This window comes from Sander lucioperca, chromosome 21 (genome assembly GCF_008315115.2).
Source record: "Sander lucioperca isolate FBNREF2018 chromosome 21, SLUC_FBN_1.2, whole genome shotgun sequence".
Lineage (NCBI taxonomy): Eukaryota > Metazoa > Chordata > Actinopteri > Perciformes > Percidae > Sander > Sander lucioperca.
In genome coordinates, this window is record NC_050193.1 from 22365515 (window position 1) to 22392821 (window position 27307).

Below are 27307 nucleotides of genomic sequence, written 5' to 3' on the forward strand. Positions count from 1 at the left end.
TACTTCAAAATGCGTATAAAAATGTGTGTATGGAAACAGGACTAGTTACAAAAGACAGCAGAGTTCAACTTAAAGCTATAGAGCGCAGTTTGTCTCTCCCATGAGGAATTCTAAGTAATGACAACAAAACTGTCAGCGCGTCCACATGATACAAGCCTTCCATGACCGGGCACCACCCCCACCCCTCCTCCACACAGTTACTTGTAGCCAAGGAGGACACGGAGGATTACAAAAACACTCTTCAGAAGAGGTAATTATCTTCACTCGAGTTTCTGTGCATGAAAGTCGCCGTATGACTACATTTTCTGAACATAGCTTTACTGAGAAATCCAGAGAGAGTTTTGTGGAGCTGATAGTCTGAATTAGCTTTGTAGCAACTCATTTGGTAATGGCTTGAATGTAACAGACGTTCATTATTATAAAAAAATAATTACGCACTAAAGCTTCAATGCAAATAAGCTGCAATGCATTGCAGCTACGGCAAGTACTGGAGAAGAGTAAGTGTCTTTAAAATGACTGCAGCCATAGTAGATTTCCCTGTAGTACATAACACACTGTACATATCTCTCTCTATAAAATACATCAATACAAAGTAAAAATAACAGGGAAAAAGATTTTAGAGATTATAAATAGCTATGGTCTAAACTTATGTATGAGACAGCTACTCTGACGTGTCAACACCAAAAAAAGCAAGTCGGTGTGAGTGCACATAAAGTTTTTCAGTTGAGCTGGCTGGCTCTCTGTGAAGCTGGAAAAGAAAAAAGTGCAGCAGTAGATGAGACAGAGAAATGAAGACTGACAGCGAGAGGAATGGGACTTGAGCTGGGGGGGGAGAGTCCACTGCAGCACTGACTGCTACTGCTGCAGTGGAAAGGGTTAACACGAGACAGTAAAGTGAATCCAGATGTGCTGTTATTATTAATATCTCTGGCTGATGAATGGGAAGGTAAAATTACAGGCGCCAGCCAGGGAGGCCCCGTGTGTTGCCCTGCCACCCAGGCGCTTCCCAGCTCACCTCCACAGCTCCAGCAGCCGCAGCAGATCAGGGTGAGGCCGCCAGTGGGGAGAGGCCGTCTGAAAGCCTTCATGTAACTTTAGCATGTCAAACAACCAGCAGGCAGGTAGACAGACGGACAGGCACTTTCACCAGCCGGCGGTTTAGCACTGGGCAGAGAGATGGGACAGACGCATGACTTCATGCTTCACTTTCATCTCGGTCACTGCTCTGTGTCATGTCGAAATGAAGGAATGATTTCACACAAACGTGTAACTAAAAATGGGTTCTGATGTGGTGTTACACAGATGTTTGGATCGAAACTCAATTACTCAATATCTTTAAATCAGACCACTTACATGCCACATTAATATTCAGTGTTGATGAAATGGATTGGCAACTATTGTAATAAGATGTATTGTTTCAGTCATTTTTTTTTAAACAAACATGCTAAACATTTCCTGGCTCCATCTTCTCAGAATTGCTGTTTTTGTACCTGTTAAGAAAAAGACGTGAAGACGTCACCTTCACTATTTTCCAAAATACAGACTACATTCTTAATCAATTTATGTATGAACAGAATCACCAAGTCCATAAAAATATTCATAAGTTGGCGTCCTAAATGGAACAAATAATCTTTGAAACTGTATTGTGACCGTATTAATTAATTAGAATAAAAATATAATTAGGTCAGATTAATCAATAAATGAGAAATTTAATTTTAAAAAGGCCTCACAGATCTGTGTGTTTGAACCTCCGTGCAGATACAATGTTTGTTTAACTATCAGCTGCTGTTGAATTGAAGCATCAGGCAGCTCCCTGCGCTTGATAGGAAGGAACCTATAATCACTTTATTGGCTCTAAAAGCTCCTCACGCCTCCTACAGTTCACACCTCAGTCAGCCTCTCATGTTGGTTCAACATGTGACAGTGTTGTTGCTGTGAATTCAAACAGACGTGGAGACAGACGGGATTTCATACCACTTCTGGCAGAAAGAATCGGTTTTTCTCTCCCTTTTTCCCTTTCATCATAAAATGTGACACTAAGGCAGAGAAGTTTCTGTGTTCTGTTATTCAACAGGAGCTCTGCTGGTTTACATCAGGAACTTTGTCAAAAATTCACAAATAGACCCATCAGAGCCACAGACCCCGGCTTAGTAAGCATCTGTGCTACAGACTCTCAAACTGTCAAGATTTAGGTCAGCCTTTTCACTTTTTATTTGCAAAATAGTTAACACTCTACATTGTAGGCTGACATGTGTTGTGCATAGTATAAATCATACGTGCGACTCCACAGAGAAGGCGGAAAAAAATCATACAGCATCAGCATCACAACCACCAGTATAGAGGTCACAGTTTACACAGTTTTAGGTTAGCATTTTATTTGCTACTCCATACTTGGGTATACAGTGATCTGTCCTGTGTGTTAGGAGATTGTATTGCATTTGTGTGATATCAGTCAAACCGTGGATTTCAATAGTGAAAGTACTCTTTCTGTCCAGTGTCCACAGTTCTGAAGATACATTTTAAAAAAAAAAAAATCTTTTTTTTTAGTTGAGGCTTCCAGCCACAATAGACTGTCATTTCCATCTCTAAAACTGAGCTTTTTCACTTTGCTTTGATGCATTTAAAAACATTTGTATCATGTTCCTGTGTGAACTGCTTTTTGCTGCAAGATGCATGTGCATGTATGAAAGGGATTGCATCGTGGGTGTAAATGCAACCGCTACCATTTATGACCCACAATGAAATCAGAATGTACACTGCTGCAGTGTGACAACAGAAACCGAGATATATAAATATGCACACCTGTGCTGTGTGCTCTGTTACATTGAAAATAATAAAGAGTTAGTAGTGACAAAGAGTTTAACCCTGCAGATATCAAATGGTCAATCAATTCAACATCACTCCTTACCAGAAGATGTTGGTCCATCCATGCTGTTATTTTCTACACTTGTTTATCCTGTTCAGGGTCACGGCACGCTGAAGCCTTTCTCTGCAAGCAATGGATGAGAGGCCTGGAAAAGTGTGTCTGATGGAGGAAGTACCAACTGAAAGAGGACAAAGAAGAGACAGACAAAGTTTTTATTGGTTTGGTATCTCGGTGTAGATGGGGAAGTTCAAGACAATGTAAAAATTGAAACTTCCATCTCAAGAACAACAACATATGTTATGTTCAGTACCAAAGCAGGAAATACTCTATAGTAGTGTAGTGTAGATGGATGGAGACTTGATTTGGTGTCTTGTCTCCTACCGACAATCAACGTTTTTTTAAACAATGACCGGATCTTTCCCTAAACATGGACATGCAGCTGTAGTTGCCTAAACTTAACAAGACCTTAATCATACAACCTTTTGGAAGGCACTAAAAAACAAGTTATTTTGTCATTTAGGTGGGGGGATTTGTTGCAAAAAGTCAGTGTGGACAAAATCCAATTTCACACAATATTCCATATTACGGTTGATATGTGCATCTAACCCCCTGTATGACTGAATTGCATCAAAAACCCCAAGTAAACATGTCAACTGTCATTTGGCGTTTTTCCATTACATGGTACCTGCTCAACTCACCTCGACTCTACTCGCCTTTTTTGTTTTTCCATTACGAAAGAAAGTCCCTGGTATCTTCTAAATCTTCTAGGTACTTTTTTTAGTACCACCTCCGTCGAGGTTCCAAGCTAGCTGAGCCGATACCAAAAGGTGACGTGAAAACCTGCAGACTACTGATTGGTCGGAGAGAATCGTCATTAATCACTGTGTCATCATTGCTAGCGACAGACGGGGGGTGTCCTGAACAAAACCGCCATTTTTAAATAGTTTAGCCAGCGGTGGGTTTTTTTGCTGCCTCCTGCTTCTTTTGAAACAAAATTTGTCTTCTGGATCTGGCAAAAACCACATGCCGAAAGTCAAAAACAACACACCTTCGACATTCTGTGTGTGTGTCGCGTTAGGTCACAGCAGTTTCCTGCGGTGTCGCTATGACGACCAGCCACGGTCTCCTCAGGCACGAGGCGGTACTAAATCTGCAATGGAAAATGGAGCATGGGGCACCGCAGCCAAATCGAGTCGAGCCAAGTAGAGTAGAGTCGAGCAGGTACCATGTAATGGAAAAACGCCAATTGACTCCTATTTCAAATCAAAAACATACTTTATTAGGGCAGTGTATCGTTCAAATTCAATATTGATACCAGTATGATACCTTGACTTTGATACCGGTTCCTAAATTATACTTTTTCCGATATCGATTTTATAAAATCCGTTTTAACAAAAATAATTTATACACAATACGGTAAAAAAAAAAGAATTCAGCTGCTTTACACCTGTCTTGCACAATGTAGTCCCACAAACAGTCGCACACGTAATTTCCCTGTGTTTTTCCTGCATGCCTCTATGACCCCAGCATTATTAGATATTGGTACAAGCATGCTACATGCTTATTGACTCACTGACGCTGATGAGATTTACTATTTAGGTATTGAAATTGGTATTGAATGACGAGGCATTTTTCGATACACGATACTATTGAGGCAATTCTGTCGGTGCCTAAAAGTACTGAAGTTCGATACCAAGCTTACACTTCGTGTGCAACTTTGTCTTTGCAAATGTCACCTGCTTTAATCTGCGTTTTTGCCCACAGCCAGAAAATGGAACCATGTCCTGGTTACGAGCATGTCAGGCTAGGTCCAAATGATATTGAGTCTAACTGGTTCAGGTCAGGGTTTTGTAATGGCTGCAGGTCTCTGGTCTGTGTGTCAATGTGTCTAATACCCAAGTAGATCCAAGCAGACTATCAGCTCTGCATGTGGTGCGTCATAATCATCACAGGAGATAAATGCTGCTGCGGCTGCACGTTTATTGGCGGCATATCATGCTGATAGTGTCCAAAATTTCGAAAGCTGTTTACTAGAGTAGCAGAGACCGAGCAAAAAAAGGCAGGAAGAGAAGGTTCCTGCCCGATGGAGGATGGAGCAGAAGCAGGAGATGGAGGGGAGGGTGTAGTAGAGGGTGGTGGGAACTGAGAAATGAGCGTAAATCCAGTAGGGGAGATGGAGCCTGGCTGGCCACAGGGGCTGTTGTTTTAACTGTCAGACACAGGGAGGGGGTGGTGCAGAGGTTGTAGGTGGGATTTGGAGAGGAAGGGGCATCCCTCTCGGGTTGCTGCTGTCCCCAAGCAGTCCTGTGGGAGCTCCCCCAGTCAGCCTCTCTGTCGCTGTCTGCCCCTCTGCCCCCACCACTACCACCTCCACCGCCCAGCATGGGGCCCCCACCATCCCTCCACATGACAGCCCAGAAGACAACCTCACGCTGGCTTTACTCACCCTCCTTTGTGCATTTTCAACACAGGGATACCAGACAAATTACGCTTAATGACCGGCGGTGGTTGCCAGAGGAATGGCTGCTTTGTTGCCAGTGCCAAGTGTGTAAATGTTAGAGTGCAACCTTATACAGCCAATCTCGGCCCTACTGAGCAGATGCCCTTTCTGTTGCTGGCGTAAACAGGCTGGACCGGGTTCAGGACCTTGGGATGCATCCTGAAGCCCCTTAGTATGTACATTTCCAAAATTGCAAAATTTCCAAAAAAAACAGTACCTACTGGATGTTCACGGAGCCTGGCTTAGATTGAAGAAAGATGCATTCACTTTCTTTGCATGTAATCTTTGGAATAGCTTCTCTCTTTAGATAATATAATTCAACTGACAAATTAAAAACACAAGACCTCTCCCTCATCTTAACTGATGGTTTTGCCTGTTTTGTTTTAGGCCTTTTTCTGTTCCAATTCCATGTAGTTGTTCTTGTGCAGGTCACTATGCTGCCTGTTTGATGTGTTGAGCCTAATTGTTTCATTGTGAAGCACTTTAACTTTTGTTTTGAAAAGTACTACATAGTATAAATAAATCTCACTCGCTTATAGGGAGAAAAACGGCAGTTAATGACCAGCCAGGATGGTGGTTGATGGCTCATGAGAAACTGAGGGAAATCAAAGGGAAATCTGTTGTCTACAACAAAACAGACAGCGCTAACAGATTTGTTTGTTTTGCCTCCATGTACCTTAATATTAAACATATTGGAAACAGATTAAAAAAGGAATGAGATCAGCAGCTGCCACTTTTACCACATCTTATTTCCCAGATGAGACTATTTGGTCTGCCTGTGATGTAGAGGTTTTCTCCACTATCAATGTGATTGGTTTGTTGCTATGGAAATGTAAACTACTACTACCACTACTACATTTACTACTGTAAATTTTTAGTCGACAAATTATATGCAAAGCAAAATCGATCTCAGCGAATCTGCATGAATCTCTATTTAAAAGACGAATCTGGTGATGTTCCGTTTTTCTTATCGTCTACAAATCCCATTAAAGCCCACGACCAAGAGTGAATATATCTAAAAAGTAGTGTGTGTGTGTGTGTGTGTGTGTGTGTGTGTGTGTGTGTGTGTGTGTGTGTGTGTGTATCACAGCCTGCTACAGTATATCTTCTTCCTCTGTGCCATAGAGCTCCATTGTTGTTAAAAACACATCAATGAGCCACACTGTGGCCCTGGATGACATGTTCCTTCATTACCACGAACACACACACACACACACACACACACACACACACACACACACACACACACACACACACTGTACTTTACTTTGACTCAATCACACATACACTGTCCTGCTGCTGGGAATTTTCACTAAAGCAATAAAAGTGTAATAATCCACCGCTGAAAATAGTCCCCAACAAATGCACTATTTACTCTTGTTTGAATAACGCCAGCTTCAGTTTTGGGGGATTATAGAGCCTTAGTTTTAAAAGATTAAACATATTTGTGAGCTATTCTTAAATACTTACAGTATGTCTTCAGTAGAAAGGAACAGGTTGGGAGCCATAGACAGGGTAAGTCAGAAAGTTAGTGTTAAAGAAGTTAAAGAATATATACTGAACTACTTTGATGATGAATATAATTTTGCATTAGTTGTTTTTCTAGATTTCTTGTTCTTAAACTTCAGATCAAAACGTGTTGCAGAGTTTTTGCTGTGAAGAAAATGTTCCAAGCTCTGATTTATCTCCCATGGAGTTGAATTACAAATTGACTTTCAGAACAGGAAAATGTTAATTGATTTCTAATCAATGTAACTGAGCCGTGTGGGTAAGGCAAAGACTACAAGCTAGGATTTCGACTAATTCCAGGAGTCTGAAAAATGAGGAGTGGCAGAGAGAGGAGACTTTTTAAAAAGCTGGAGTCAGTCTGATTGCTCCCCAGGGAGACATTTCCACCCAAGTGTCCCACAAATGACATGTTTGTATGTAACGTAATATGCTTTCTTTGAGAGGTGACGCTTTAGTGGGAGACACATTCTTCCCAAGGGCCCTGCAGTCAAACACTAAAAATGTGTTGGTTGTTTTACTTCATCTTTCTTTTGTCAAACATAAAACTACTAGTGAGAGCTCATACCTGCTCAGGTTGGCTGATTAAGTTTGATTTATACACCCTGCAGATTCCCGGAATTCCGAGCATAAAAAAGTCACTTCATTTCACATTCATACTGCATGTAGAATGTGAAGAAACAAATAAACTACTTTCAAAGTGTGTAATTTAACACTTTACTTTAAGTCCTTCCAATTTACAAGCCGTATATAAACACTTATGTAGTTATAAGCAGATAAAAGTGTTTATTAATGTATTGGTCAACAACTTAAACTCTTCCTCAAGCACCCCTCAATGGTGGCTGGTATATAAACAGATGATGAATGAAAACAAAAGGTATAATTATTGAGAGGTACTGTACATTAACATGCACTTAAAACGTCCCTAGCTGTGTACAACTACATTATAGTGTGCTTTTCAACCTTAAATCAAATGTCTTATGAATGCTAAATAGCGGGACTTAAAGTGTAACCCAGATTTTTTTTAAAGGATTCTTGTGGGCAAATTTATTGGACTATGAAATCTGTTATGCACACAAGCAAATTAACAGGCAATTAGTACCAATGAGATCTGTTTTAGTTTTAATTAGACCGTCACATAAACACAGAAAGAAAGCAGTTTTCCACTGCTTCAGGCTGTGTGCTGTTTGTTTTCTAAAGCATTTTTCTCACGCAGAATGAAATAAAAAGACGTCTTCCACAGACACCCAATATCCAAAGCAGACACCGGTTGCATTCATGTATTTGATAAAAGTCAAAGTATTTAGTATTTTAACTCGTATTCATTTTTGGCCCTGATGTGGCTGCAAAAGTATTGTTGACAGCATCACATTGGTTCTACAACTTATTGTTACCCAAAGACAAAAATCGAGGTAAAGACATACAGGAGCACAGCAGGTAATAAGAAATAAAAAGAAATGATACAACACACAGCAGATAAGAGTAGTTTGCCTTCACAATTTTCTTCAAAGACATGGGATCCACAAATGTTTTAATTTCATGGACCTCCAAAAAGACAAACACTTAACCATTGGATAAGATCTAGTGTGTGCTGTTTGTTGTTATAAATGTATTGCTGAACTGTAGATGACTGTCCTACTTGAATTCCACATGAAGGACCACCACTACTCTACCCAACTAGACTTATTACACTTGTTACATTATTTTATGCATCAGTTTTGTAGGATGCTTGGAAGTTTACATCAATATTTTGTAAATGATTTGAAAACATAATTTCAACCTTTTTGCAAATATGGATCAAAACCTCAACCAGTTAGTCTGGCTATCACCAGACCAAGCTTAATCTTTTAAGATTGAACATTAGTCTGGGGAGTCTGCTCTGTATTTTCTACTGCACAAGAGGCGTGATCAACGGGCATAGTTCAAATGACTCTGTACACAATTGGATAGTCCTTCAACCAATCAGACCAACGATCCGGGTGACATACGAGGCAGAGCGAGGCAGAGCGAGGCAGAGCGAAAGTCGGTCGGTAGTAAAAAAAAAAAAAGAAAAAAGAAAGCTAGTCGGTAGTAAGGCAAATACATCCTTCTTTTGTAGGAATTGGTCCAAGGCAAGTTTCTGTTCCGTTTTCAGAGAAAACTTGCCTTTGAAATCTTTTAAAACTGCTTTGGTGGCCATCATGTTAAATGTAAACAAAAAGCTGCTTGCCTCCCTTCTCTATCGCAGGGTTTCCCGCAGCACTTTGCAGTTAAGGCGGCCGCCTTAGCAACACCAGACTGCCGCCTTAACTACGTTGTCAAAAAATATATATATATATTTATCTCTCGGTGCCAAATTTCGGTTCCAAAAGTGTCTGAGTGTGTAAGCGCAAGCTTATCCTTCCTCTCTGCATATTGACAGAGAGCAGAGCTCCGACACAGACACACACACGCACGCAGAGGTGCGGGCTAACTACGTCGGCTCTGCAGTTTTGTTGAAGTCACAGTGAGTCACGGCAATGCCGATAAAGTGGTTTCAATTGTGGTTACAGTTTTTCAAAACTTCACGCAGACAGCGTTTGCTGCGATATGATATTAATGGCGAGGCAAAAGAGGTCGCGGTGACACTTCCTCTGAGACAAGCAGGCGCAACAGTGGTTTCTGTGCCCTAGTTACTGACTGACAGGCTGAGGTTGTAAGGCAAGGCAACTCTCAGCAACAAGGCAATTCAATTACATTCCTTTGCACTTAAGTTAGTTGTTCAATAGTTTAATGTTGATAACAGGGCAGTCACCAAGTTTATTGTTAAAGGTTTGTGTCATTATGCAGTTTGCACTAAAAAGTCTTTGCTGTTTACATTCCTTTGCATTTTAGTTAGTTCAATATTAGCCTGTACACAATGTCATTTGTTTATTTATTTATTATTTAATCAATTTGTATTCGAATCGCGATTCAAGCTCTACCGATTCAAAAACATTTTTTATTGTATGTCTACTGCAATCACATGATAGATAGATACTGTATTTATCCCCAAGGGGAAATTCAAGGTCCCAGTAGCTTACAGACATCACACACAACATACACATACATCATAACAGGATGTTAAAATAACAAATAAACAAATCCACATGAATATGGACAATAAAAGATACTAAATAAAAAATCCACATTACTGTACTAAGGGATGTATAATATATATATATATATATATATATATATATATATATATATATATATATATATATATATATACATACACACACACGGGACACACTACATGTACATACTGTGAATGTTAACGAGAATCGTTTTTGAATGAGAAAATCGATATTGAATCGAATCGTGAGCCTAAAAATCTGAATCGAATCGTGACATTTTCTGAATCGTACACCCCTATTATTTATAATATGTTCATGTTGTGGCAAAAAGGTTTCGCATCAAAATGGAGCACACAGTATTTAGCATTCACAGGGTTGCATCAGTTTAGATCAGGGGTCAGCAACCTTAGACACGCATGCCAATCTCAACCAATGGGACACTAGCAATAACTGTGCAAGAGAGTGTTTTTGGAAATGTTCCAAACTGCATGCCAAAATGACCTCTTTCACAGCCACTGGCAGGAGCACAGCCTGTTATTGACGGTAGTTGGATTGACTTTTTTCCCATCCGCATTCAAGACCTGCCCTACTTTGTATCTGGCTAGTACCCATTGCCTTCTTCACAAAATTGCTTGTACTGTATTATATATACATTATATACAGGGTGTGATTTGTGAAAAAAAGCAGGGGGGGATGTTTTTTGATCATGCACAACAAAACAAAACATGCAAGAATTAAATCCCTCTTGCAATACCACCATGGATATAGTGTCACTCGGCCAGATATGCCAAACACTTAAATATGCACTTCAAGATTCAATGGAAAACACAGCGCTTTCACGTCAGACAGCGGAGTTCACTTCGTGGCGAAAACAAAATATTCACCCAGGAAACGCTCATTCATTCCTCAGGAACTTTTCTGCCTAAACTCCACTACATGGCCCCTGAAATGACTGTCATCTGGCGGTGCCTGTAGCTGGCTCACAGTCACCTACTGGCCGCCAAACAACTGCCGCTGGTAGCCGGCATCCCAGAGCTCTGTTGAGGCTAAATACAACCAGCAACTGTCACTCGGATTTTATCGTTCTATCGCACTATAGACTGTTCACGTTACAGCGCTTTACTTAGTTTAAAATACTTCTATTTTAGGTAGGCTATATAATGGTCTATTTGTGATTGGTGAAGTAGCATTGATCATTTTGCGGGGGGGATACATTTTGTTCCCACCGGGGCTAAAAATAATTCAACAGAGGCAGGGATATGGGTTGTCCCCCGGGAAATCGCACCCTGATTTTATATATATATATATATATATATATATATATATATATATATATATATATATATATATATTTTTTTTTTTTTTTTATATATATACAATGAAATAAAACAGAGAAAATCAGCAAATAATTAATTTGTCATCAAAATTGTTGATTGATATAATTTCAATTAATTAACTAAATTAACTTAGCACTAAGTTTAAGTCCCAAACACACGTGCTGCTGCAGAGGGTTATTCCCTGTGTTTGTCTTCTTTGCCTACTTGTAGCATGTCAAATATTCTGCAGATAAATGTTGTTCCTTTGATTGATGGATGGTCTGCCATGTTGTGGGACAGCAATTTGGCATGAAATGGTGCACTGTCACCAAGGTCCAGTGATCAAAGGAGTCACAGGGGGGTCAGCAGGACAGTTCACAGTCTTCACAGCCACACCAGCCCTCCTTCAGAATCACTGCATATTTTTCCATCGTATCCCCCGCAGTGTGAACTCAGGAGGTCTGACTTCTGGCTGGAGACAAACCATTTCTGGAAACACTTTAAGTTCCCCTTTAACGCATTGATACGTAGCATATAAACAATTAATAGATAATAAATGGATAATAACCCATTACAATGTTGTTGTAAGCAGATATAAGTATATAGATATATAATATAACTGGACACCTATAACTGGAGTCTGGTGTCTGGTATATATACAGATAATGAATGACAATATAATAAACCACAGGTGTTATGATATTAAATACATCTTCACAGGAGAAGTTATAACTGTTGACATTAGTGATCACTTAGTAAGAACTTGATATACGTGTTATAAACCATGTATACAGCTTATAAATGCCAAATAATTGGATTTAAATTAAAATGTTACCCCATTTCTGATTTAGAAGCTGCGTTTTTGTTTCCAACTTGGTGCTAAATTATCATTTCTGATGTGTTTTTGCACTGTCTTGAGATCAATTGTTAATTTAACACTGCAATGTCATCTTCTTTGGATTCTGTGTTGATAAAGTTTGAGTTTCTGTAGGCAGCACTCGAATATCACTGCTCGGTTCAGAATATTTTTCCCAGGAAGACCTACCTGACAGCTGGTATTTACAACTACAAAAAAAAAACCCTAATGAACTGGATACTGGATGAAATCACTACTGTGTGTTATTAGCAAAACAGATATATGCACATTTTAAACTATTCCTTTCATTTTGTTAGTTTTAAGTTGAACACACCTCATTAACCTGGCAGAGGGAGGTTGTTCAGTAGCTCCATCAGATACAAGCTCATTGGGGATCAAATAAATTCTCGGCCGGCATGGGTGCTGTTTGACTGTGAAAACTCAACATTGTGTCCCTGACTAGAAGGGATTCACTGTGAGATAGAGACAAAGAGGGGATCAGTGGCCTGCCCGGCTGAGGGCAGGGAGGGAGGGAGGGGGTTGAAAGCAAACAGCCTACTGCCAGTGTGATATATGTTTAAGCCCACTGGGTGCAGAGCAGAGACACCTAGCTTAAGATCTTTAACTCGTCTCAGCAACAGGGATGGTCGATCCCTTCCGACTGTGTGACTCAAGCTGGTGCTTTATTAAAGAAAAACAGAAGCTGTGCTTAAATGCTCATATGAAGGCAAAGACGAGAGCATTGTCTCCGTTTAAAAACCTCTGTAATTTCAGGAAACTTTTTTTTTTTTTTTTTTCATTCTTGGAAACAAATATAAGCTTGTACAACTTGTGTTATTGTACATTTTAAACTAATTTGACCATCTGAATAAATAAAATAACTTTTACCAGGCAGCATTCCTAACTGTCTTTAAAAGGGTTACATTATGTAACTTCTTTTTAGACAGGAAAAGAATGTGCTTACCAAGTTAAAAGGGCATATTATTCAAATCCATGTGAAAGTTTCTGTGAATGTGGAATTTGTGGACTAAAATACCAAATCATATACTGTAGTGAAGGACTGGGTGTGAAATCAGTATATATACACCATACTATAGGACATTTTCTGAAGAATCTGATAAACCATCCATATGTAGTGCATAGGGATATTTAATCTGGTCATACCATTGTTAATGGCATCAAAACTGAGAAATCACTATGATGACATTTTCAAGAGAATAAATGCTCATTTAGCTGTCAACCAAGACTAACGTCTTCTTGGGTCAAAAATGACTCAGTTCCTCCAGAAATCCACCTAACAATAGGCTGATTCAGTTTCAATGTTCTTTATTCAATCAGTGACTATGTTTAATGCACAAAATATCCTATTTGTGCCCTTACTCCGAAAAAGACATTACTGCAGCCGTGCAAAATCAGATTTCTTCAAAGTTTTCCACCAGTGGTGGACTTTTTTCGACTGTGTGAACACAGCCTCCCTCTTTTATTCCTTCAACCACCTTTTTTGAAAAGGTCGGCGTTGCGATATTTGCACATATCCAAGAACCTGTTGATTTAATAATGTTTAAAAGGTAGGTGCGTTTGTCCTTCCCACCAGAAATGTGGGATTTTCTTTTGGGGGTGCATCTCTACCCCAGCCTTGCAAACTCTTGGCTAGTTGGTTTGTGTACAACACACAGAGTTGACCGTAAACAGGCAAGAGGCCATACACTGTCGCAAACTGCTGTAAAAGCCCCAATTAAGAGGCATATTCTGAATGAGTTGTATAGCCTACATGTCCAAAGACTGCTCCTAAAACCTGAATAATGTCGGCATATCCCACGTCTTAATCACAAAATGCTAAATTCGGAATAAGGCATTATTGGAATATCCAAACGGAATGTGTTGTTTACATGACCCGTAAGTATTGCCATATTCGGAATAAAAGTGGAACATTAGTGTGCCTCTAAACATAGTCACTGCAAACCGTTGTATGTACTAATACCTCTACTAAAGCGATTTACAGACAGGGAAAGTTTAGGGGTTTATTATTCAAATGCTTGTGGTAAAGTTTTTGTAAATGTATAATCTGTGGGTTTGCATGATATAGTGATATTTCATCTAAGCATCAGATCAATTGTTTTATGGTGTCATAACTGAGAAATTGCTATGAATAAAATACTTTTTCAAGACAAATACAGATTTGTGGCTCCATTAAGTAAGGAATGCCTCTAGAGGTTTTGGGAAATGTATACTTTATGGGCTATATATTTATAATTATTGGATTATATCAGCTTTTTTGGTGTTAAAAGAAACTGCTATCATGGACAAACAAAGGCCCATTCAGCTGTCAACCAGGAAAAATATCTTTTGGTCAAAATTGGACTGAATTCCTCCACAAATTCACTTCACAATAGGTTGATGCAATTTTAATTTTCCCTAGTGAGTCAGCGTTAACTGATGAGGAAACTGGAGCATTTAAATTGACTGGCACGATAATGCGTCTTTAGGATAAATACGACATGAATCCACCATCATCTGTCCATCTGTTTTTTATATTCAGCCCGACACTGCTCTGCGCAGCTGCTCTGACCCATTCTTAACTGTGCTGTGAAAATCCATCATACCGTCTATGAACATTTATTGCCACAATTCAGCTTCCCAGACACTGAAGTATGAAAACAATGGCTCGGAGACAGAGGCCCGGTACCCGACCCTGACTCACAGTTACAATTCTCTACCTTTTCCTCTTCTTTAAATGTCAGTCAGACGCCAACTGTGGTCTGCAAGTAAAGACATGCCATGCTGTAACAATTAATTAGGAGTCCCTCAAATTACCTGAGTCCAGAGACAGTCAACCGAGAAGCTCCCACAAAGTAGACCAACTTAGACCACCCAGATCCCTTAGAGAGCACTGCTGCTGTTTATGTCAATCATTTTTTAAACAATAGCAAAAAATAATAATATTGTTTCGTTTAAGGGGAAGCATGCAGCTCAAAAACACATATCAAAAACCATTTGAGCAGTTTTCGGAGCACTGATGCAAAATGTTTTGAAAAAAGTCATACATTTTAAGGAATTGTGCAAACGTCCATTCTTTTCCCTGAGGAGTTTAAAAAAAATAAATAACAAAGGCGCTGGATCTTCTGGCCTTTGCAGAGTTTGCAGAATGGCAGCTTGACAGACAGCAGTTATTCTACACAAAGTCTTTGAATGTCAATCTTGGAGGTTCAGCTCTAAAATATTGAGTTACTTCCAACCCTAACAATTAAAACTATAATATTTGTTACAGGATTCATTTTGTGATTTTTTGGCACCTATATTTAAAAAACACCCCTAGTTCAGCAATTTCCTACATTTCCTAGAGTGACTTGTGACACAAACAGAAAAGGAGGTTCTCTATCTTGTTTATGTGAAGCCTGTAGTGAAGGTTTAATTCTTGTCGAGAAAGAGAAAAGAGAGCAATGTTTTTGGTTTAAGCTATATAATGTTGTATTTTTTACTCATTTATCTGACACTGTAGTTACAAAAGAATCAACACATTGATGCATCAATAATGTAACCCTGAAAAGGGTCCATCCTTCAGAATGAGTTCCTCACTTTTGTTGCTTAAGTAGTACTTCTTAATAGTTATGTTTATTAGTTAAATTGTCAGAGACAATACCCACTGAGTAACAAAAAATGATAAGGAGCAAAACAGCTAATTTCATCTCACCATCAAGACGTTAAAGCCGTGAATGCTTCTGTTCTCGTACAGCAGAACTTTTTTCCACATTAGGTGCTTTCCAACCGGATAGTACTTGTACTTTTTAGAGGAAAAGTACACTTCTAAACAGTTTGAATTTCGTCCCGTCACTTATAAAACAGCTACCCCAAGGTCTTATAAAGACTTTCACTGGGTACGATTTCAATTTAATGCATTTTTGTGAACATTAGGGGTCTCCTTAGGATGAGCTGCTAGCTAGGCTAGCTATGTGTCCCATTTAATCCTATGGGAAAGATCGTTGCTACACTTTTGGCATAATTTTCGTATATTTACAGTTTGAATTTCATCATGCCACTTATAGAACACATGGGCGTAAATCTGATCTAACAGTAGGGGGGGGACAATAAAAATAAAATTTCTGAGGAGCAATTTTTGAAGGGGACACAAATAATACAGCCACAATTATACTCGTAGAGGACATGTGTACACAAGCCACAAAAATACCTTAAAACATAATGACTTATTTTGAAAAAGTGTCCCCATATAAAAGAAATACAATACTTTTGTACACTTGTTAAATTAGCTGATCATAATGTAAATTAGTGAGCCACTAGTGAAGCTCATCAAATGTGAATTAGGTTCATAGGTTCACCACGCAGTCATATTATAATTATAAAATGATCTTGCGTCTTCCACATAAATATTAGGTTTCATCTGGGACAGAGGATATATATTTACTGCAGCAAACCCACTGATCAGCCACTTCAAACACAACTGTAGATCTTCAATATTAACCCTAATATCAGTTCACACACACGTTAGGCTTATCGCCGTGGTAACGTTAGTTGTAGTGGGTGCATTTCTATCCAACAAGCTATTAAACAAGCTAGCTAACGTTACATTATATTACACTAACATAGAAAACTTTTTGTCATAACTAATTCATTAATTACTCAGCATCATTTCTATTTGAGAAAAGAACAACTTCATCCGATGTCTAATGTGAATAAAACAGCCTTGAACTGCCTACTTACTAGCTACATTCCTGTCACTACCCGATGTGACTGTGAGCCTAGTGAAGATCCGATTCCTAACATACAGCATGCAGTGGACCAAACCACTGTGAGGCAAGGGAGGGGGGACTCAAAACTTAAGTTTCTAAACTTAAAAAGCATTTTTTGGGGTTTGTATTGTTTTACTACTTACACAGATATTTTAAGTATACATCATTATGTTATTTACAATACACAGCATTGTTTTAATGATATTTCTAGGGGGGGGACAACCCTTAGAAGGGGGGGGTCCTGACCCCCCCGACCCCCCTGGGATTTACCGCAGGCTCTATCAATGAGACTCGCGGACAAGAGGCGTTTATTTCCCCGATCGTTTGTTTAAATAACTTAACACACATATCCATTATAAGATTAACTGGAACCTGTGGTAAGAGATTGCGGGCGTAACAAGCTTGCTGACCGCGCTCTCACTCACACACAGCGGCCATTTAGCAGGAAGAGAGGAGCTGCAGGCCCTGGAGCTCTGTCAAGGCAGCGGCGTTTGATAGTCCATTAACCCAAAAAACGGTGACTTTGCGCAGATATGGAGTGCCGTGGGCTGCCAGCCGTGACAGAGCTCCATCTACCTCCCAGCAGGCCGGGGTCTGTGATGGAAGGCAGGCCGGGCGGCGAGGCAGCAACACAGGCAGCACCGGCCGTTGAAATTTGCAATTAGCCATCAATTTTCGTAAAACGGCCCATATTTGACCTCTACATAGTTGATTTCACGCCTAAAATGTTGTCAGAAGTGAATTTAATGATGAATAAGATGGTGAAAATTGTTAAAAATGTCCCATTGTTGGTTGTTGCTCCGTCTGCAAGTTCCGAGTTGGCAGTGGGCGTGACTTATATGTTCGACCAATCAAGTACACCTAGGTAAAGGGAAAATGGAAAAGACCCTGCTCTGAAGTAGGAGCTAACAAAGTACGCTACAGAGGCCAGAGGAACTTAAAAATCCCCAAATTTTTTCCTGTCGGAACACAACGAAAAAGTGTTCTAGGAACGTTTAGTTCTAAGAACTGCAAAAATCCCTCCGGTCGGAAAGCCCCTGTTGTGGTCTGCCTCGCCACAGAGTTAAACATATAGGTGCAACACGGCATCATTTGAAATTAACACTTCCTGTTTGATGCTTGATTATGAGGATCTGATATATGACGTTAACCACTACATTTTAGTGAAAGGAAGTGCTGAGTCATAACCAGTGACTGTAGGTCGTAACCACATTTCAAACATGTCCTCTGTATTTAGCCAGATTTAAACGATTTTCCTTCATTAATTCCGTAATTAATTACACAATTTCTAAAGGTAAATGTCTTAATATAAACCAATAACAAACAGAACCAGATGGCATTCCTATGAGAGTGATATCTATCCTTGGCTGTGGATTACAGGACAGTGTAACTGGTTGAGAATCTGATGAGGGTCTGGGGAGCCGACAGTGAATGATGTGCTGCCGGTCATTCAGACACTCTGAGATTGCCGTCTCCAAAGGCTTAAGGAGAAGAAGAAGCACGCTGGGGTTAGACTAAACAAAGCCCTGTCCACCCCAGCCTCTCTGGGGATTACAAAGGGCAAAGTTGGTCCTCTCAATCCACTTCCAATCCTGACCAGGCCGCTCGGAGCAGGTGGCAGGTAAAGAGTTCAGATTATACGGTAACATGCATAATCACTGCCGTATATTCTTTGAGGAAATGATAAACATCCTGTCACTTCAAAGATGTAGTCATCTGTCATGTCAATGCTCGTTTAAAATAAACACCACAGGTCATTACGGTAATCAACGCAAAAAAGAGATGGACAATTAGAATAACAAAAGGAAATGGCACAGAAAGAAAAACACGAAATACATCTTAGTCGGCCCAAAAGGATTAACACGTGAGGTGATTCTTTTGCTGTTTTTGATGTTTCTTTGGGAAACAGAAATCACTTAATAAATTCCTATTTAGATGACTGACAAGACTATGAAAGGATTTTGAAAGACGCGTCTCGTTACATTTTGAATAATGTCTTAATTTACTGCTGAATTTTGATAACTGATTCATCATTTGGTTAATTGTTAAGCAAACATGCTAAAGTTTGCCTGGTTCCAGCATCTAAAATGTGAAAAATTGCTGTTTTTCTCTGTTTTATATGATTGTAGTTTAAACATCTTGGAGTTTTGGACTGTTGGTCGAGCAAAACAAGCAAGTTGAAGATGTCATGCTGGGCTCTATAAATTTATGGAAATTTTCACCATTTTCGAGAGGATTAAAGTACTCAAAATACTGAAAAAAAGTGGTCTGGGACTGCCTCCACACGGCTCTCACAAACCGTTCCCCAAGTCGTCAAATACGCTTTGACCCCGCCCTTTGAGTCTGATACTGAAGCACAAGGCACTCATATGCACTAATATGCATAAGCAGCTGGACAGGCTATCAAAACAAAGGGGCACAGAAACTCAGATTACAACACACACAGAGGGAGTGTGACTTCATTCTCTGCTCAGGACGCCATTACTCCCACTATATCTTGACAAAGCAAATATTGGTTTGCTGCTATAGTAATGTTCTGAATGTCGAGTACAGCATCTCTAACTGGTTAGCAAAACAAAACTAATTAATAATGAAATTAATCATTAGCTGCAGTCATATTACAATTTCAAATATGTTAAAATTTAACAAGTGGCAAAATTTTGCTCCAAACTTCACATAACATCAACTAAATTAATTTTTAAAAGGTAGGTTGGAATAATGATATTGTGACATAACCAGTTGTGAAAGAAAATTATCTTCACGTGTTTAAAGTTTGATCATATTTCACAATATCATAGGGCTGGGTACTGAACCTCAATACATATGTCTATAGCACTGCGTATTGATTTATCTTGTTCTCTGATCAGATAAGTCCTGATTTAACGCAAAACTTTGCAAATTTGAGACTGAATGTTTGTGTTTGGACATTAAACATTTGAGAACGCTGGCATCTTTTATTAAATAAAAAAGGGCTTTGTAGAAAAAGAAAGTTTAATTGGTCAAGGTAAGGTAGTGAAATTACTAATATTTGTCAAAACTCAGGCATCTTGTGAGCACCATTATTAAAAAATGTCAAATGATACTCAGCCCTAGGTATATATCTTGACAATTATTGTCTAGAGTGAGAGCCAGAAAGGAGTGAAGAAATATGCATGGGGAGATAAAAGGCTGGTTTTGATCTATGATACAGCATGCAACAGTGGACATGGGAGGGCTGATGTTATCACCTAAGAAAAAGGGGGGCCTTAACTAGTCTCCATCCAAAGTCTATTCAAATTTTCTTTAAACAAGCTCAGATTTTAGTTCAACTCATTCCATATTTCTTGTGAAGATTGGTATTCCAAGGTCAAGCGTTTTACTCTCACAATATTTATACAGTTCAGCCTGCTTGTGATTGTGTATATATCCTTATTTTGAAGAGTGTGTGTGCCACTAACAGTTTAGAGCTGCAGAGCTAAAACAAACTACAACATGTGGACTCATCCCACGTAATAACCGTGGCTCCAGACTCATCCAGACAAGCCTGAATGGCAAGCTCTGTGAGAATCCAGTCAGCAGCTTGAATTCCTTGTGAGACGGCTTAATAACTGTAGAATTAAACTAATTACAAACACAAAGTTAACGGCGGCAGAGCTGATACGTGCCAAGCTGAAAGTCTGGACCTCGGCCTATCTCCTGACTCCAAAAGCATGCAAATAAAATAACCAGTTTAAATTGAGGTGGATTGAATAATTTATGTACACAAGTGTTATTTTGTTAACTCGGTTTTGCTTGTGGATGCAGGAGGTTACTGTTCCAACGTGAAATCAGTCAAAACAAAATGTGGAGAAATGATTCTACTCTGGACCTGACGCTGACCCCAGACGCAAGTGTGCAATGCAGTCGATTAAGACACATATTTCCAGGAGAAAGTGAAAGAGGCAGAATTTCTGTTGCCATGGCTGCAGCCATTAAACACTTTCGATTCCTGCCAGTATGTGTGGATTCAAGGGCAAAGCCGTAATGAGCAGTGGCATTAATGATACTGCAAGATGTGCTCCCGCTACAGCCCGGATTACTGCAGTTAACTGGGTCTGTAATGGGGTACTTTTTCAAGCGCGTGTCTGAAACGAGCCGACGAAGAGCAGGATTCAATCATATCTAAGTGCATTACTGGAAAGCAGCAAGAGGATGTGTAGTCATTACTGCTCATTACTGACGTTGTATAGAGAGATCGGGTCAGGCGAGGTCTTCCAACAGGTTAAGAACACAAATATGCAGCCTCAGGTTGCAATTCTGACATTTGCTTTTGCTTTTAATTAATAAAGCCTTGCATTATGCACTTTCAGAAGCCGACTAAAAAGGGATTTCAAAATTTCTAATTATATCGTTTACCAGTGATTTGATAGTGTGGAATGAACACCCTCGGAATGATAATAACAGTAATATTGTCACAGCCATTGTGTGTCCTCCCCCGACTCCCACTTTGTTTGTGAAAGGCGACGGTATAAGGGTGACTGCCCTTTGATTCTGGGAATCCGTAAATCTGTCTGCAGGCTACAATGAGACATCTCATTTGAGGTATTTGTGTATTTTGGGTTTATTGGTCCCAAAATGCTCCCTATCCATCTCTGACCAATACAGCATTTTTTTTTTACTAGGGAATACACTGTTGAGAAGTTTATAGAAGAGCACTTAAGTTCACAGACGGGTTTACTGCTGGCTCCGTATGCTTGGTGTGAAATAACAAACATTTCTCTTAAAACCGTTTCACTGCTCAATAGAAAGTGTGGGGTTACTGAAACCCACATAGCAGTGGAGACACAGAGATTCATATCTACACACATCATAAAACACTTTTTCTTCATTGGTGTCTTCGCAAAGTCAGTCTTGGTTAATTTGATAATTAAGGTGTAAAATGCAGCATGCAACAAACCACGGAGTAAAGTGCTACCTAAGGCTGAAAAGGGCATTTAAAGAAAATTAGGTACAAAAGTTATATTACCAATACATGATTATATGTCAAAACAGTAAGAGCACATCAATACGTAGATTGTAAAAGAATGACACTCCACTGAACAGCTGCTGCAGTTGGAAATGATCCTGCTTTGTTATTTTTATCATCTTTATTTCTAAATATGAGCTAAGGAGAATTTGTCAGTGTTGACATTTCATGCCTAGATATTGACTAAGACCGTTAAATAAATAAATAAGTATCTTAACCTTTACAGCAGAATTTCAATTTTCATTCCAATTTTTGTTTTTCATTCTTTTAAATGGCCTGCCCATATGTCTGATCATTTCTTAGGGAGTGAAATGAGTCTGATGTTGTGCTCATCAACGGATTAAAAAATGGATGGATGGATGGACGGACAGATGGACAGATGGATGGGTGGATGGTGGAAATAACAACTGAGTTAATCAGAACTTTTTAGGCAGAATTAAGAACGGGTGCTAGGGCCAAAAAAATCGTAACAGAGAAATTGGCCACAAAAATGGTGGGAAAGCATGGATGAGATTGCCGCGGCTGTACACGTTGTCATAAGTCAACTTACACACAACAACAACATATTTCTTCAATCAACATGACACATGTTATGTTAACTGCTCCTAGCATTAGCTACTACAGCTTCCATGTTGACTGAAAATGGCGTAGATGGGACATATTATGTCAGTCACACATCTAATTGTTTAGGGCAACATACTCAGTTTCTGCTAATATGCCCAGGATGTCTGACTTAATAATACATGTCTGGAATTGGAATATGTCCACCTTTGGCATTAAAAAAAGACACTGTGGCAGACAGCCAGACAGATTACAGAGCTCAATGCAACATTTGATTGTCTCCTTTGTCCATAAAGAAAAAGGTTAATTCATCAGAATAATTTGAAAGATGCTATACTCACTAAATGCAAAGGGCTTAGACAGCTTCAGTACAGGAATGTGCTACACAATTAAACCTACTGTACTAAACGTATGACTTTCTCAATAAAACTACACCAGTCACAGGTCGAAAGTTTGTTTCATTTTTCACAGAGAAAAACTTCACGTTGTTTTACTGCAGGTCTAGTATTTCTCTGCTGTTTCTTGAGGAGTATTAGTGTGATTTAGTCTAATCCAAATAATCACTGAAGGTAAAGCTGTGCTCCAAGAAAAGCACTTGGATGGTGCCAGAGCAAATCATGCTATTTATCATTCCACGGTAAACATGTCCCTGCATTACATGCATTTTTAACCAACACCCTTATTTTCTGGGTGCTTTACACCTTCTGCCATTTAAATAAGACTTTTAGCATATCAGCACGCACTTTGGTTTTATGTGCATGGTTAAGCAAAAATCATCTACAGGAGGGATAATAACATAATTTGAGGTGTGGGATGCTGGAAGTTTCATTTAGTCAAGAGTGATGAATCAGCTCAGTCAGGAGCCAATCACACTAAATCACACACCTAGTCATCATGGAGAAAATAAACTGACATTTTCAAAATAGTGTTAGTAAGTTATGCCGCTCCATGTTCCTCTTCTGAGGAGGAAATGGGGCATGCCACACTTTGGCCTATCACGAAGAAGAACTGTCCTCTGATGACAAAGAGCGGAAACTGACAAAGCTGAGAGAGAAAGCACAGATCCTTCCTCTCAGTATTCCAAAAGAAGCGCTTCACCTACTTTATGCACAGCCATTCGTGCTGCTTTGTTTCAAGCTGCTTGGCTGACTGCGGGTCTGGCCTGCTGATTGCAGTGATAGACATGGAGGAATCTGGCGCTGGCTGCCAGAAACCACAGAGGAAAAAGGAGAGGACCCTCAGTCTGCCGTCGGGCTGTGCCGGTAGGGAGAGGTAAACACAACTGGTCCCTCCTTGGTATGCAGGGCTTATGTTGGCCCAGAGAGGAGCTGCAACTCAGAGGAGGTGCCAGTCTGTGGTATGCTCAGTAGAAAATGCAATTATTTTTAATGAACGCAACAACAAAAAACACCCGGGAAAACAAATAGCTGGCATTAACCGTGCAGTCTGAGCAACACAGCCCATGAGCATTACTGTCATGCAATCAAATCCATACTAGCACAGACAAGCAGCAGAGTTTAAATTTAGAAATACATTCACTGTAAGTGTACCGTAAAGAGATGGTCGTCTTAATTGCAGTGTATCTGCCTCTCACTGTTTTTTGCTTGCTTTCTTATGATAATAAAGAGCTTCTCTACAGGATAGACAAGTATGTGGATGATAAAGTCATAATAAGTAGCCTACATTCTAATCCTGATTCAAGTCTCACGAAACAGCTTTTAACGTCATTGTTACCATTTATTTGATTAGTCTGTAAGAGTGTCGTGCATCCACACTAAGCTGGCTAAATTTGAAAAGCCATCGTTTTCTCTTCGTACACTTTCGGCCTTGTGTTATTAGTGTAGATAACAGAATCAGTAGAGTATTTAGAGTATGCGGGTCATATGATGGCTGTGATGCACAGTTTTGTTGTTTGTCATCCTACACAGAGCATACAGAAGAAGAGATTTAACCATTTTCCTGTTGTTCTTGTGTTTAAATGTGGAGAGAGATCTTTACAACAAAAAAACACCCGTAAAAGCTAGTTTGGGTGCATGTTGTTTTTGCGTTCTCTAAGAATTAAAGAGTGAAAATCAAACTGTATCTTTAACTCATTAAACAGGTACAAAACGGTTTTGTTTGATTGCTTTACAATTGACTAAAAGCTTTATTGAGATCTTACAGCATTAAGATGGCCGCTACAGAAGTGTAAATGATTATTATGGATCCCACGTAACTTCTAAGCAAGTCCCACCCTACAAGCAGACCGATTGGTTGGGGTTAGGCATTGACCTTGAGTGGTTAAGGTTAGGATAGCCGATTGGTCAGGGGATAGGACCTGAACAAATCAGGTTACGTTACCTTGCGTAAGCATGGACGCCTGGCCAATAGTAGTGTGTGAATGCTATTGAAGGACGGGTCTTGCCTAGAAGGTGCATGGGTTCCATAATAACGCGTAAATGACAGCTAGTGGATATTTATAAAGTAATTTAGTTATTTGTTTAAAGGAGAAATATAAAGTAAAGAAAGAAAAAAACAACAACATGACCTTCTTGTAGTTTCCTAAATGCTCACATAGATCATATCTAAATTACACCGCCTGAAGACAACTAGCTCTTATAAAGGAAACCACTCATCTGAATAACCACTTAAGCTTCGTACAGTTTGATGAATTATCATTCTCTGACTTCAAAATGTTCCATGTTTGATTTACTCGACTGGTTTACACGAGAGAAATACAGCTGTGCTACAGTTACTAACGTTGACATTGAGCTGTATTAGGTTGGCTGCATTCAAAACTGTAGCTTAGAGATTAATGTAAGGCAGACATCTGAACATTATCAGCTGGTATCTTTCCAAGTTTTTCTCTTGGTTAGAATAACATTTATTACATTACATGCGTCTACAGACAGGCTGAATGTATAGAATTGATTTCTCTAAAGTGGTGCTGGAGGGGCTGAACGTTTTATAGTATGAACTTTAAAACAAACACTGAAGAACTGAGCCAAAAATGTTGCCAATAAAACATACTAAAACATTGTTTATAACACTACAGTTCTTTCTCTAAAAGAGAACATGGGCAGTTACTACTACTGTTAAATGTACTTCATATGAATGTATCTATGACTAGAGATGCATGAACACAAGTTATGGAAATTTGACGCTTGGTCATATTCCTAGGTTTGTTTACTTATCCTTTCATTTGAAAATTTCCCAATCTGAATCAGGAAACATGTCCAACTTAAAATATTATTTTATTTAGTTCTTCTGATGCATTAAGCATGTTTGTATTGACCAAACTGATGCCTCAAAAAGGTGTTTTATATCAGTACAAAAACTCAGGTATCATACCGGGAGTGGTCTGAAATTTAAATCAAAACATGCAGCACTACCGGTGACCGAATTTCTTTGGATACTAGGCGAGCCAAAAGCAACAAGATTTACGGAAAGTGCTTTTAGATGTTGCACTGAACAGTTTACTGATCACTTGATTGACTATACAGCTAGGGTAAGAGACAAAATATTGAAATAAAAACAATGCACACAAAAACACATGTGGCTAAGTTCTTTTACCCTGGCTGCCACCGTCAGTGTTTTTATGTTGGTGCAGGGTAGTGAATGGATATAGGGGGAGATAAGTCTGGCAATTTTTGTAGCTTTTTGCGAAACCAACAGTCTATCAAGCACACTCACTCTGCACAGCTATTGGCCAGGTGTGCAGAGGTGTGAAAGAAGGCAGGATTTGAACTTCTGTCTCCATTTGTTTTTTCCTTGTCACAACTACTACATCAATTTTGTGTTTATAACAGAGTGCAATAGGCCTGCACGATTAATCGTTATAAAATCTCAATCTCGATTCACCCCATTTTCGGCCTTTATTTTGATAGGACAGCTGAAGACATGAAAGGCAAGCAGTTAAAGAGTGTGCTAAGAAATCATTCTGTTTTTGATACTGTACTTAAATTGGCAATTGACATTTGTCTAGAGACTGAAGCTGTAGCTGCAGCATGTTGGTTGACATGTTTTAATTATGTAAAGACATGTTCAAGGAGTTCAGATAGAGCCTGTATCAGGGCCATATTTAGTTCAATGTGTTATATGTCACTATTTCTGGTAGCCTACTGTACTTAAATGGCCAGTATGTACTTTATTTTCTTTTTTCATTGAAGCCTCTATGTTTACAGGCTCGTAGTGATGCGCAATGTGCTATAGGTGCCAAAAAAAAAATCTATGTTTGGTACTGCCAATTTGTTTTGTTTTGTCATGGTTCATGTGTGCAATAAACATTACACTTCGTGAGAAAAAAATCGTGGCAGAGAATCGTAATATCAATTTGTGTGTGCACTGTTGCCCTGATATGAACGATTATCACGTCTCCCCCTCTCTATGACAGCAGCTATAACACTTTTGCCTTCAGATGTAGTCAGACAACACGTCATACAAGTAGTAGTTTCTTTGAAGCATACCCCTGCCTTAATGGTAGGGTTAAACAATAACAACATTTTAAAAACTGATAACTGATAAATTTATGACAAATGTACCCAATTACTTAAGTTAACTGATGTACTTACACTATGACACTTGTGGTTTGGATGCTAGAATGTCAGACATCAGAGTGTCCTGACATCACAGGAAATAACAGGGTTTTCTTTCATTCTGTGATGGAGAAGAAAAAAAAGAAATGTAAGCACTGAAATTGGTATTTCCAGTCTCCCCCCCCCCCTTTTTTTTAAAATGGGCTCAAGCATAATGGGGTAGAAGGCCTTCCACCAAAATATAGCTGATTTGCACAGCAGAGTGTAGAAGAAGAAAACACATTAAAAGCCTATTCAGGGTCAAGGATTCCCTTGAGTACACCAATATCTCTAATAGTAATCTATTAAAAATCATTTTAAAAAAACACGCTGAAAAATAGGC

At 39.3% G+C, this 27307-nt stretch overlaps 1 long non-coding RNA gene across 1 annotated transcript in view; it reads right to left on the reverse strand.

Annotated features, from left to right (window-relative positions):
- The window catches only part of LOC116064014, a 61972-nt gene that overhangs the window by 29931 nt on the left and 4734 nt on the right, over positions 1–27307 (reverse strand). The window contains exons 3-5 of the long non-coding RNA XR_004108422.2: positions 26962–27046; positions 2909–3044; positions 1016–1164 (exon numbers count right to left, since the gene is read on the reverse strand). This is a non-coding gene — a long non-coding RNA (uncharacterized LOC116064014). The remainder of the gene's footprint in view (positions 1–1015; positions 1165–2908; positions 3045–26961; positions 27047–27307) is intronic.